Source organism: Hypanus sabinus, chromosome 2, assembly GCF_030144855.1.
Source record: "Hypanus sabinus isolate sHypSab1 chromosome 2, sHypSab1.hap1, whole genome shotgun sequence".
NCBI classification, from domain to species: domain Eukaryota; kingdom Metazoa; phylum Chordata; class Chondrichthyes; order Myliobatiformes; family Dasyatidae; genus Hypanus; species Hypanus sabinus.
In genome coordinates, this window is record NC_082707.1 from 187,735,236 (window position 1) to 187,749,173 (window position 13,938).

At 41.2% G+C, this 13,938-nt stretch overlaps 1 protein-coding gene and 1 long non-coding RNA gene across 2 annotated transcripts in view; one reads left to right on the forward strand and one right to left on the reverse strand.

The window, feature by feature from the left end:
• The window catches only part of LOC132404104 (neurexin-3-like), a 2,171,528-nt gene that overhangs the window by 741,877 nt on the left and 1,415,713 nt on the right, over nt 1-13,938 (reverse strand). The window lies entirely within an intron of this gene.
• LOC132389124 (uncharacterized) overlaps nt 1-13,938 on the forward strand; it is a 60,457-nt gene that overhangs the window by 40,866 nt on the left and 5,653 nt on the right. The window contains exon 2 of the long non-coding RNA XR_009510429.1: nt 7,833-7,928. This is a non-coding gene — a long non-coding RNA (uncharacterized LOC132389124). The remainder of the gene's footprint in view (nt 1-7,832; nt 7,929-13,938) is intronic.

Consider the following 13,938-nt stretch of genomic DNA (forward strand, 5'->3'; position numbering starts at 1 on the left):
ATAATATCCTTTAAAGTGTCCCTTAATTCAAACCATTTCAGAGTGCAGAAGAATGCATTGACTTTATGTCAATTTATGCTTGTAATAAATGCCCAGCAAATCTCCAGCTTTTCACTCCCATGAATGTCTAATGTATTTTCTAGTCTTGTGCTAATTAACAGATGATTCTTTTGTCAGGTCATCAGAACTGCTTTTGCAGATAAACTGTAGAAGAATCTGGGAGTTTTCTATTGGCTCCTACGTTATTGGAATAACATATGGCAAGATCTGAGGGAGTCTTCCTTCGTACAAGTGGTTTTAGAAAAATAACAAAAATTCTCAGCATTGATTCCAGTTCTGTACGCCCAGCCCTTTCTGTATCACCATAAAGTTAAATATTGCACAAACAACCTAATCACTATACTGCTGCCACAAAACACAAATTTCGCGACTTACGACGGTGACAGGTAAACCTGATTCTGCTTTGGCTGAAGTGTGATTAAAATATCATTGAGTAAATTTGTTTATTTTCTCTCTTCATTTCTCATGACACAGTTCAAAGCATCTACATGGAACACTGCCACAAGAAAGCAGACGCCCATCATTCAGGCCATGCTTGCTTTTCTCCAACCATCAGGCTGGAGGTTCAGAAGACTTAGATCCAATACCGCGAGGTTCAGGAACAGTTATTACCCTACAACCTTCAGGCTCCTGAAATAGCATGGATAACTTCGCTCACCTCAGCTCTGCACTGATTCCATATCCTACAGACTCAGTTCCAATGACAACAACTCATATTCTCAGTATATATATTTACACAGGTTGCCTTCTTTTGTACACTGGTTGTTGGTCAGGTTTTGTTATATATATATATAAAACAAAGTTTATATATATATATATATTCACACTTTGATCATGCATTTACTTTGACTTGTACTAGGTACTTTGAAATAGGAGGGAGCATTTGGCCCAGTGAATCTATGTTAGCTCTCTAAGCACCTTCATCAGTGCCTACACAACACATACAAAATGGCAGAAGATCTGGACAGGTGAGGCATCATCCATGGAGGGAAAAGAACAGTTGACATTTTGTCAAGACCCCTCACCAGGACAGGAAAGGACGAGGGTAGAAATCAGAATGAAAATGCCAGGGGAGGGTGAAGAGCACAAACTAGCAGGTAGTAGGTGAGTCCAGGTGAGTGGGGAAGGTAGGGGGGTGGGGGAGGCGGAGAATGAAAGGAAGTGATGTGAGAAGGTAGGAGGTGATGGGTGGAAGAGGCAAAGGGTTGAAGGAAGAGCCGGCTGGCGAAGCCTTAAGGGAGTTTCTGGCTGCAAGTCCTGGAGACAGATTAGATTTATGGGTCCACAAAATTGAAGGGGAGGGGGCAGTGATGCATAAACTGAATGAGTTGACCAAGACCAAGCACACATTCACAGGAAGCTCCAGGTGGCCATTTTGAGGTGCAAGAGTGAAACACAGAAGGTGGCCTTGGCTTCCCAACAGGTTTGCGGTTAAATGGCAACTGAACACATTGTCTCAACGGATATGATATTTTGCAGTTCCAGAACATGTACTTAAGCAAAACACACAAAATGCTAGAGGAGCTCAGCAGGCCAGGCAGCATCAATGGAATAAAGAGTTGATGTTTTGGGCTGAGACATTTCATCGGTAATGGAAACGAAGCCTGAATAAGAGGGTGGGGTGCAGGAGAAGGGGTACAAGCTGGCAAGTGACAAGTGAGTCCAGGTGAAGGAGATGGTGTGTGGGCGGGGGAGGAGGATATAATGTAAGAAGCCGGAAGGTGATGCATGGAAGAGGTAAAGGGCTGACGAATAAGGAATTTAATAGGAGAGGATGGTGGACAATGAAATAAAGGGAAGAAGGTGGGCAACCATAGGGAGATTATGAAAGCAGGGGAGGAGAAGAGAAGAGATGAGAGGATAATCAGAATGGAGAATGGGAAAAGGGAGAAGAATGGGGAGGGAACATAGGGAGAAATTACTGGAAATTAGAGAAATTGATGTTCATGCCATCAGGATGGTTATGCAGTTGGAATAGGAGGAACATGCAGGTTAACCAGATTTAGTTGGAAAATTATGGCCTCCATCATCTTTGTGAGTACTGAACCAGATGGAATGTTACATGACGACAAAGGACGTGAAGAATTGCAGTTCTGGATTTCAAGACTTGCATACAAAAATGTACAGTGACAACTTACTCGACACATGAGAAGCAGTTTGTCCTGATAACATCAAAGAGATTACTGGAACTGCCATGGGTACGATATGCATGGTTTATACAACCATACAGTCAAAGTAGTCTGCAGGGAAAATTGATGTGACTTCATTTACAAAATACCTCTGGCTTAGATTGTTAGAATTCATGTGAATGATTCCATGATGTAAGGGGCACACATTTTACTGAAGGCATTGTTTTTGTCTATTGAGAACCTAAGCTAAAATAATTTTTTCCCTCTCATGTTCACTTTGCTTGCCCTGACTTAGAGTCTTGCCTGTTCATCCTTCTGGAACCTGAGAACAAAATATGGGCTGACAATCCTGTGGTACACAATCATTGGTACAAAACTTCAGACAAAGCACTAAATCATCCTCTCTGTCCAAGGGTTGAAATGGATTTCAGCGATCACATAAAAGATTGCAAAGAACATGTTGTTCACCCAGTGTCTTGACTAGCATCCCTCCCTTATCTAACATCACCAAAACCAGATCAGTGAGTCATTGCATCCAATTATTTTGTCGTAGTGATTGTACAAAGCTCGGACTGCAGAAACTGCAGCATATTACAGATACCAGACTCCCCTCTGTGTCTGTACGTTTTGCTGCCTCAGTAAGGCAGTGGACATAATCAAAGACTCTGCTAACCTTGTCATCTCTCTTCTCCCCTCCCCTTTCGGGCAGAAGATACAAATGCCTGAAGGCACGTACCACCAGGCTCAAGGGTGGCTTCATCCAACTATTATAAGACTACTGAATGGTTAGTCAGCTCCATCATGAGATCTCATAGAACGCGGAGGGGATCTTCATCCTCCATAGTATCCAGGGTAGACAATGGAGATCGAGTAGATGTGGTGTACTTGGATCTTCAGAAGGCTTTTGACTAGGTGCCGCACATGAGGCTGCTCAGCAAGATAAGATCCCATGGAATCTTGCTAGTGGAGTTACTACCATGGGTGGAGCATTGGCTGGTCGGCAGAAAATAGAGAGTGGGAATAAAGCGATCCTGTTCTGGCTGGCTGCCGGTTACGAGTGGATTTCCACAGGAGTCGGTGTTGGGACCGCTGCTTGTTACAATGTCAATGATTTGGACTATGGGATTAATGGATTTTTGGCTAAATTTGCAGATGATACAAAGACAGGTGGAGGAGCGGGTAGTGTTAAGGAAACAGAGAACCTGCAGAGAGACTTATATAGTTTAGGGGAATGGACAAAAAAGTGGCAAATTAAATACAATGTTGAAAAGGGTATGGTCATGCACTTTGGTGGAAGAAATAAATGGGCAGATGGGGGGAGAATTCAAAATGCAGAGATGCAAAGGGACATGGGAGTCCTTGTGCAGGATATCCTAAAGGTTAACCTTCAGGTTGAGTTGGTTCTGAAGAAGGCGAATGCGATGTTGGCATTAACTTCTGGAGGTATAGTATATAAAAGCAGGGATGTGATGTTGAGGCTCTGCAAGACACTCGTGAGACCACAGTTGGAGCATTGTGGGCAGTTTTGGGTTCCTTCTTTCTTACTCTTGAGAAGATTCATGAGAATCATTCCAGGAATGAAAGGGCTACCTCATGAGGAACATCCGGCAGCTCTTGGGCTGTATTCCTGGAGTTCAGGAGAATGAGGAGGGATCTCATGGAAACATTCCAAATGTTAAAAGGCCTGAATACAGTATATTAAATATGGCAAAGTTATTTCCCATGGTAGGGGAGTCTAGGACAAGAGGTCACGACTTCAGTATTGAAGGACACCCTTTTAGAACTGAAATGCGGAGAAATTTCATTAGTCAGAGGGTGGTAAATCTGTGGAGTTCATTGCCACAAGCAGCTGTGGAGGCCGTCATTGGGTACAATTAAGGCAGAGATAGATAGGTTCTTGATTAGCCAGGTATCAAAGGGTATGGGGCGAAGGCAGGGGAGTGGGGATGACTGGAAGAATTGGATCAGCCCATGATCGAATGGTGGAGCAGACTCGATGGGCCAAATGACCTACTTCTGCTCCTATATCTTATGGTCTTATTCAGGACATCCTCAAGGAGCGATGCCTCAAAAAGGTGGTGTTGATCATTAAGAATCCCCATCACCCAGGTCATGCCTTGTTCTCATTGCCACCATCAGAAGGAGGTGCAGAAGCCTGAAGGCACACACTCAATGATTCAGGAACAGCTTCTTTCCTTCTGCCATCCAATTTCTGAATGGACATTGAACCCATGAACACTACCTCCGTACTTACTTATTTCTATTTTTGCACTACTTATAAAATTTAACTATTTTATATATATGTATTTATTTATTTACTGTCATTCACAGATTTTTCTATTTTTACATATTGCATTGTTCTGCTCCCACAAAATCAACAAATTTCATGACATTTGCCGGTGATATTAAACCTGATTCTGATTCCTAGTATGATACAATGGACTATTGACTTCATTCTCTCATTATGATCTTGCATCTCTTTGTTCATCTGCACTGCACTTTCTCTGCAGATGTTACATTTTATTTTGTATTCTGTTATTATTATTAATTATTGCTTTACCTTGTTGGAGCTCAACGCACTATTTAATGATTGCTCCATGTGAACTGTATGCAAGTCAAGATTTTCACTGTACCTTGGTACACATAACAATAATAAAACAATTCCAATCCCAAAGAATCGCTGCATCCAGTTATACAATGGCTGCGGCTTACCCCAAAGGTGCATTGACTGTGACGATCTTTCAAAGAGCTCCAGTGAGGTGTTGCAAGGCAACGTACAAACAAGCATCTTTCATGACTCACGCTTATTAAATTAATGTTTGCCTTTGTCACAACCATAATTGCACCATAGTTGACTTCAGTGCCATGAGGACCATTGTTCAGGAGATGGAGGTAAAAACTCAACATCATTTAGAAAAGAAAACAAAAGAAATTTGCAACAAGGGAACACAAAAGGATGTACAAAGTTATGGGGAGGGTGAAAAATAAAGGTCTGTGTGAATGGCACTGGATATATTAAGCAAAGAACTGGCATGAGTATGCAGGGCTAAATGATTCTATGATTTTAGAGTGAAGGTTTAAATTATTTCTCTATAGCAGGCCCTCTGTTGATTGGGTCAACTAAAAATGTTGCATCTTAGCTGTCAATGCAAGGCAGGGCAGAACAATAAGAAGAGCAGGCTGTTGCCCATGTAGCTGGCTCCCCCTCTCCACACAGCTGATGGATTCAAAGGAACAGCAGACTGGTACAATTTGGCACTCACAGAGTCTCGGGAGTTGTCAGCCAGTGTTGAACTCAACATCAGACTGCCTGAGGGACTTTAGCTCCATATTGTTCCTCGGGGTTTAATGCCAAAGCCTTCCCCATGAGTGGGTGTAGCCACAAGGTAGCAGAGGTTTGAGATCAGAGTTTCCCTTCTCCTGTCTGAGCTGCCAACTAGGGTTGATGAGGCTCATCCGCCCAGAGTGACTGGTTTTAAAGGCAAGAGTAACATGCCTTTACCCCTTCTTCCTTTCAGTAGGAATGGTTCTGGCAGGCTTAGTAGCCAAGCCACAGGTGAAGGCCAGGAGCCCGACTTGGTTGTAAGAGGCTATTTGAGCTCATGTTGTTGGGAGCATTTAATAGGGATTGGGAGTTTATGCCTACTATCTTGCCTCTGGCTATGACAAACTTAAGGAACCAAATCATTGTTACATAAGCAATGGGTACAGTATTATTTAATATTTAATTTCATATTACACATCTTCTTATACATATGAGGTCATTCAGCCATCAAGTCAATGCCAGTGACAGAGCAATTCAATTCCATCATTAAATTGTCCCACATTCCCATTATCTTCCCTGCCCACAGGTTTTACTCATCTTTTAAAGAAATGACACACGTACATTGAAATATTGAAACATACAGTAAAGTGCATCATTTGCGTTAATGGCCAGCATGGTCCAAGGTTGTGCTCTGGGAAACCGCTAAGAGTTGCCATATTTCTGGTGCCAATATAGCACGTCCACAACTTGGTAGCCCTAACCAGTACATCTTTGGACTGTGGGAAGAAACTGGAGCACCCCACGGAAACCCACAGAGTCATGGGGAGAATGCACAAATTCCTTACAGACAGTGGTGGGAATTGAACCCCTACACAATGTCAGAAAGACCAAGGAGCTGATTACTGACTTCAGGAGAAGGAAGCCAAAGATCCTCGAGCCATTCCTCATCAAAGCATCAGAAGTGGAGAGGGTCAGCAACTGTAAATTCCCGTGTTATCATTTCAGAGGAGCTGTCCTAGATCCAGCAAGTAAGCGCAATAATGGAGAAATTATGGTAACACTTCCACTTTCTCAGAAGCCAGCGAAGGTTCAGCATGTCATCTATAACTTTGACAAGCTTCAATAGATGTAGAATGGAAAGTATGTGGACTGGTTGCATCACAGCTTGATATGGAAACACTAAAGTAATTGAATGGAAAAGTCTACAAAATTAGTGGATACAGCCCAGCTGATCATGGGTAAAGCCCCTGCACCATTGAGCACATCTACATGGAGTACAGCATCCATCAAGGACCATCATCCAGGTCATGCTCTCTTCTCACTGCAGCCATCAGGGAGAAGGTACAGGAGCCTCAGGACTCACAGAACCAGGAACAGTTATTACCCCTCAACCATCAGCTCTTGAACCACAGTTCCCACAACCGATGGACTCACGTTCAAGGACTCTTTATTTCATGTTCTTGATATATATTGCTTATTTATTATTATTATAAAAATTATTTTTTCTCAGCTCAAGCTGGTAAAACCTGAGGTACGGGTACAGCCAAACATGTTCATTTCTCAACTGCCAGGAACTTTTGGACCTATGCTGATGGTGTTTAGTCTTGTGGCTTTCTGGAGATATTGCGGTGCAGTCCTAATTGATTAATGCTATTGTGTAATGCCTTTGGGATGATGCCAGTTGTAGATATTACTCTCAGGACAATGTATATCTTGTTCATATTCCAAAGTCTCTCAATTTCTTCTTTTAATTCAGCATATTTTTGGTCTTTTTCACATTGATTTCTGTAAGTTATGTGTGTTTGGAATGGCTATATCTATTAAATAAGCTGTTCTTGTTTGTTTATCCTGTATTATTATATCTGGACAGTTATTATGGATTGTCCTATTAACTAAGTGGTCATAATATAACTTGTGACATTCTGATGGTGATATTATTATTATTATTATTTCTTTTTTTAATCTTATTTTTTGTATTTGCATATCTGTTGGCTTTTTTTGTACATTGGTTGGTGGCTCTCCTGTTGGGTACAGCCTTTCATTGATTCTATTGTGTTTCTTTTATTTAATGTGAATGCCTGCAAGAAAATGAATCTCAGGTTTGTATATGGTGACACATAGGTACTTCGAAAATAAATTTATGCTGAAATTCGAAGGATTGTAGGAAAATGAAGAATACAATATTGACACACCAAGGATCATCAAACAGAGACACGATGCTGACCGGGCAACATGCTTTAGTGATGGTGACTGAGAAATAAATATTAGTCAGTGTCCTTAGAATGTTATTGGCCTTGACTATAAACATTGACTGTTTATTCCCCTCCATAGATGTCTGACTTGCTGAGTTTTTCCTGCATTTTGTGTGTGTTGCTCAGGACTTCCAGAACCTAAATAATCTCATGTGCCTTGGGGAAATACCTCTGCTCTCTGTCAGAGAAATGTCTTGGGATCATTTATGTCTACATGAAAAGGTAGGCTTGACCTTTGTTTGACATCTCTTCTGAATGATCTCTGCCAGTGTAGCTGACCCTATCTCTAAAAGCAGTGCTGATGGAGAGGGAAACAAAAATAATGATACAGAACTGGGTGAATTTCAAAATAAGCCCAGTTTTAGGCTGCACCATTGAGGACATCTTCAAAAGATAATGCCTGAGAAAGGCAGCATCCATTACTGAGGACCCACACCACTCAGGACATGCCCTCTTCTCACTACCATCAGCACGGAGGAGCAGAAACCTGAAGACATACACTCAATGCTTTTGGTGCAGGTTCTTCCCCTCCACCTTCACATATTTGAATGGACAATAAACACTTCCTCACTATTTTTGTTCCTCTTACCCGTATTTAATTTATTTTTATATGTATATTTTTATTATAATTTATAGGTCTTTTTATGTACTGATGCCTCGGAACAAAAAAATTATCATTATTTATGTATATAAAATTACATTACATATAATCAAAATACTCATGTCAAATATATATATGATTAATGTGATTATAATTTATAATAAATTTTATATACCGCATTGTACGGCTCTCCAAAATGAGAGAGAAATCACAACATATGTTAGTGATAATAACTCTGATTCTGGTTGAAAGGGTTGAAAAGGCAGAGAGAAATGAAGTCTTTTATGGTGGCCAGCAGAGATTGAATGGTACATGGTTCTGGATGAAAGAGGTTGGTAGAAATGAATGAAGAACAGAGGGTGAGTTGGGAATAGGACAAGACTAAGAGATTCTGAAAATGCCGGAAGTGAAAAAGATCCCGTATGTTGTGACACTCTCATTATGCGGCGGAGCGCCTGCCTAGATACCACTCTCCCGCAACCTTTGACCTCTTACACTGTTCCATCAAAGCCTGAGCTTGGGGAACAGCACCTCAGCTTTCATCTAGACATGTTGCAGCCCTCAGGACTCAACACTGAGTTGAAAAGTTTCAAGTAAGCAGAAATACTGGTATCACAACTGAGCAGTCTGAAGCAAAATGCTTCAGAATCTGGAAATAAGAAAAGGAAATACTGGAAGCAATCAGCAGGTAGATATGGACATATTTAAATAGATTGTATAGGCGATTAGTTTATTTGGGTTTTTGATGACTCATTTAATTAGTTTAGCACAATATTGTGGGCCAAAGGGCCTTTATCTGGGCTGTCCTATTCTACGTTCTCTGTAGGTCAGGCAACAACTGTGGAGAGAGAACCAAAGAAAACTCTCACAGCTTTCCGCAAGAGTCGTCACCTATCATGATGGGCAGACCTGTGAGTTCTTTCAAGAATGATGCCATCGGGAGTTTAGTCATGTGGCGATTAGCTCTGGTAGGATCATCCATGGCAGTAAGTTTAAGCAGGAGGTTTCAGACAAAGAGACAAAGAGCGACATAACAAAAGTCTTTACAGTGGATCTGGCAGAAGATGATGACGCATCACAATGGCAGTGAAAGCGGAGGAAGATCTATACAGTGAAGAATTCCCAGTTGTCTTGTGTTTTATGCCGTTGGACCCTGACCCTGATCATATAACTGCTCGTGCATCAGCCTTCCCATGTCAAACAAAGTCATGCACAGACATCCTCCATTAAGGGAATCCACTCTAATATTCCAGATTAAATCCTGTGTAATATGTTGGTCCCAGATTAGCCTCTGCAGCCACCTGAGGACTCACCACCAGAAAACCCCTTTGGAGAATATCACACTTGTTGAATGATCACACTATCCACCTAACTAACCCTCAGGTTGAAGATCCTACATTAGAACTGGGAAAGAGAAAAAAGACAGCTCAGAGGGATAGTTTGAACAAGTTGCCTGCCCTCATTAATTTTCAACCATGTGATTTAATCATCAGTTTGTCACCACAGCAAGCCTAGCCCCACCCTATCAGAGATATTTCCTTTGTCCTATATATCCCTCTCTATAAGACTATACGACAAAGGAGCAAAATTAAGCCATTTTGCCACAACATCATCTCTTTATTCCTTTCCATAGATGCCACCTGACCTGCTGAGTTCCTCCGTCACTTTGTGTGTGTTACTGTCTTTAGTTTATTCTTCTCTCTCCAACTTGGCCGTCCAGAAAGTATTGTGTTACTCACAGAAATAGGGGCAGCATTCAATCGCAAACCCGAGGCACAAAAAATTCTGCAGATCAGAAGAGTCCTGACTTCAAACATTAACTGTCTATTTCTTCTATAGAAACTACCTGACCTACTGAGTCCCTCCACATTTTTGTACGTGTTACCCAATGGCAAACAACTCTATCCACTCCCTCTGTGCAACTTAAAACACAATTGTTCGTCACTTTTCCAGTCCTGATGATGGAGTTCACTGACTGATCCATTTCCTTCTCAGCCCCATTTTCCTACCTTCTCCCCATATCCCTTCATGGCTGACAAATCAAGAATTTATCAATCTCTGCTTCTGCCTACGGTAACAAATTCCACAGATTCACCACTCATTGTGTCTGAAGACATTCCTCCCTTTCTCCTTTCTAAATGGACATCCCTCTGGTCTTAGACTCCCCCATCATAGAAAACATTCTCTCCACATCCACTCTATTGAGGCCTTTCAACATTTGATAGGTTTCAATGTGATCTCTTCTCATTCTTCTGAATTTCAGTGAGTACAGATCCAGAGCCATCAATTGCTTCTCATATGACAAGCCTTTCAATACTGGAATCATTTTCATGAACCTCCTTTGAACTCTCTTCAATGCCAGCACATCCTTTCTTAAATAAGCGGCCAAAAACTGCAAACAATACTCCAAGTGAGGCCTTAACAGTGCCACCTAAAGCCTCAATATTACATCCTTGCTTTTATATTCTAGTCCTCTCAAAATGACTGCCAACAATGCATCTGCCTTATTCATCATCGACTCAACCTGCAAATTAATGTATTAGGGAATGGGACAAAGCAGGTGATAGAAGTTTGTGTAAGGAACACTTAGTATCTAGTGATTATAATGCCATTAGTTTCAAGGTATTTATGGAAAATGATAGGTCTGGTTCACAGATTCTAAATCGGGGAAAGGCCAATTTTGATAGTATCAGAAAGGCAAGTACAGATAGGGATAGGTCATTTTCTGACAAAGGTGTACTTGGTAAGTGGGAAGTCTTCAAAAGTGAAATTTTGAGAGTAAAGAGTTAGGCTCCTGTCAAAATAAAAAATCAAGAATAATAGCTTTATGGAACTTTGGTTTTCAAGATATATTGAGATCCTAGTTAAGAAAAAGGAGGTGCATAGCAGATATAGGCAGGTAGGAACGATTGAGGTACTTGAGGAGTAAAAGAAAAGCAAGAGAACACTTAAGAAGGAAATCAGGAAGGTTAACAGAAGACAAAGTTGTTCCAGCAGTCAGGGTGAAAGAGAATCCTAAGGGATTCTACAGATATATTAAGAGCAAAGGGTTAGCAAGGACAAAATTGCTCCCTTGGAAGATCAGAGTAACCTATACATGGAACCAAAGGAAATGGCAGATCTTAATTTGAATTTTGCAACTCTACAGTATCTGCTCTGGAGATGGACTATAGACGTGAGGAAATGTAGCAGCAATGTCATAGACCCTATACAAATTACAAAGAGAAGGTGTTTGCTATCTTTGTGGTGGATAAACACCCAGAACCTGACAAGGTATTCCCTCAGACCCTATGGGAGGCTAGTGGAAAAGATGCAGGGGCTTTAGCAGAGATACTTAAAACATCCTTAGCCATGGGTAAGGTGTCAGAGGCTTGGAGGATAGCTAATGTTTGGTTGTTTAAGAAAGGCTCTAAGAATAAACCACTAAGTTATAGGATGGTAACCCTGATAGCAGCAGCAGGAAAGTTATTGGAAGCTACTCCAAGGGACTGGGTATATAAGTATTTGGACAGATTCGGGATAGTCAACATGGCTTAGTGCATGGTAAGTTGCATCTATCCAAACTTATAGAATTTTTTGGGAAGTTGCCAGGAAAGTTTCTGACAGCAAGTCATTGGATGTTGTCTACAAGGCCCTTGACAAGGTCCCGCATGTGAGAAGATTGAGAAGATTAAGTTGCTTGGCATTCAGGATGAGGCGGCAAATTAAATTATACATTGGCTTCAAGGAGGAAGCCAGAGATTGGTGGTAGATGGTTGCCTCTCTGACTGGAGGCCTGTGTCCAGTGCTGTGCTGCAGGGATCAGTGCTGGGTCCATTATTGTTTGTCATCTATATCAATGACCTGGATGATAATGTAGTTAACTAGATCAGCAAATTTATGGATGACACCAAGATTTGGGGTGTAATGAACAGCAAGAAAGATGATCAAAGCCTGCAGTGGGATCTGGACCAGCTGGAAAATGGCAGATGGAATTTAACGCAGACAAGTGTGAGGTGTTGCGGGGCTAACCAGGGTAGGTCTTACATAGTAAGTGGCAGGACACTCCCATAATTCCTTCTCCAGAAAGCTTTTGGTACATTGCCCTTCATAAATCAATGCATTGAGTACAGGAGTTGGGATGTTACATTGAAATTGTATAAGGTATTGGTGAGGGCTCACTTAGAGTATCGTGTGCCAGTGTAGTCACTTACCTACAGGAAAAACATCAATAAGATTAGAAGAGTGCAGAGAAAATTTACAAGGATGTTGCTGGGACCTGAGTTATTTGGAAAGATTGAATAGGTTACGACTCTATTCCCTTGTACATAGAAGTTTGAGGGGAGATTTGATAGAGGTGTACAAAATTATGAGGGGTGAGGTAGGGTAAATGCAAACAGGCTTTTTCCACAGAGGTCATGGGTTAAGTGTGAAAGGTGAAAGGTTTGAGGGGAACAACGTCTCCACTCTGAGGGTGGTGAGAATGTGGAACAAGCTGCAAGCAAAAGTGGTGGATACAGGGGCAAATTCAAAATTTAAGAGAGATTGGGGTCGGTACATGGATGAGAGAGGCATGGAGGGCTTTGGTCTGGGTGCAGGTTGATTAGACTAGGCAGATTAGTAGTTTGGCACAGTCTAGATGGGCCAAAGGGCCTGTTTCTGTGCTGTGGTATTCAATGGCACAAGAACTCCATAACTCTAACATCCTGACTCGGCAAAAATAGTGTAATGCATTGAGCCACAGCTGGCCAGCTAATTCTTTTTTTTAAACTTTTTTTTTATTGTATTTCAAGTAGTTACAAAATAAAAGTATGAAAAAAATGTATATTACCCATCCCCCTCCCCTTAACCCCTCCCCCCTAGCATCCCTATAGAAAAGAAAGAAAGAAAGAAAGAAAGAAAGAAAGAAAGAAAGAAAGAAAGAAAGAAAGAAAGAAAGAAAGAAAGAAAGAAAGAAAGAAAGAAAGAAAGAAAGAGAGAGAAAAAAGAAAGAAAGAATGCCTGGATATTGGAAGATCCCCACATGCTCGATGGAGTTCGTAATAACTTTAGTATATATATTTATTTCTTTCCCCAAATAACCAATTATTTCATCTTCGGAGCACCTATATATTTAATCCTGTCTTTTGTAAATAAGGGCGCAAAATTTTCAAAAATATTTCATATTTATTTCTTAAACTGGCCAGCTAATTCAAGACTTCCTTTCTCCTGAGAGAGTGAAAAAAGCAGAGGAGTGGAGGTCGAGTAAGAGAGGTTTGGATTGGTGGAGAGGGATTGCAATGGTTGCCCAGGGTCTGTCTCTAGGAATGCACTCTGTCATGGAATCCATGGACAGATAGGACCATGATTAAGCGCAACCAATTGCTTTCTACAGGAAGTTAAAGTGAAGGAATGATGTTGGGAGCACAAGCAATAAAATGAACATTTGCTGTTTTCAGAAGAATGCTAATTTTCACTGCTAAATGTTAAACACTGAAAAGGAATTACATAAATACATGAAGGGCGGGAGATAACAACACTTTGGAGGAAGTAGACTAATTGGCCAGTGAAAATTTTTCACACGTTGGGCGGAAAGTCTCCTTCAACGTGGAGGATTCAGCAACTTCAGGCTGAACGCTGAAGCCACATTATACTGTGCATCAATAATTAAGG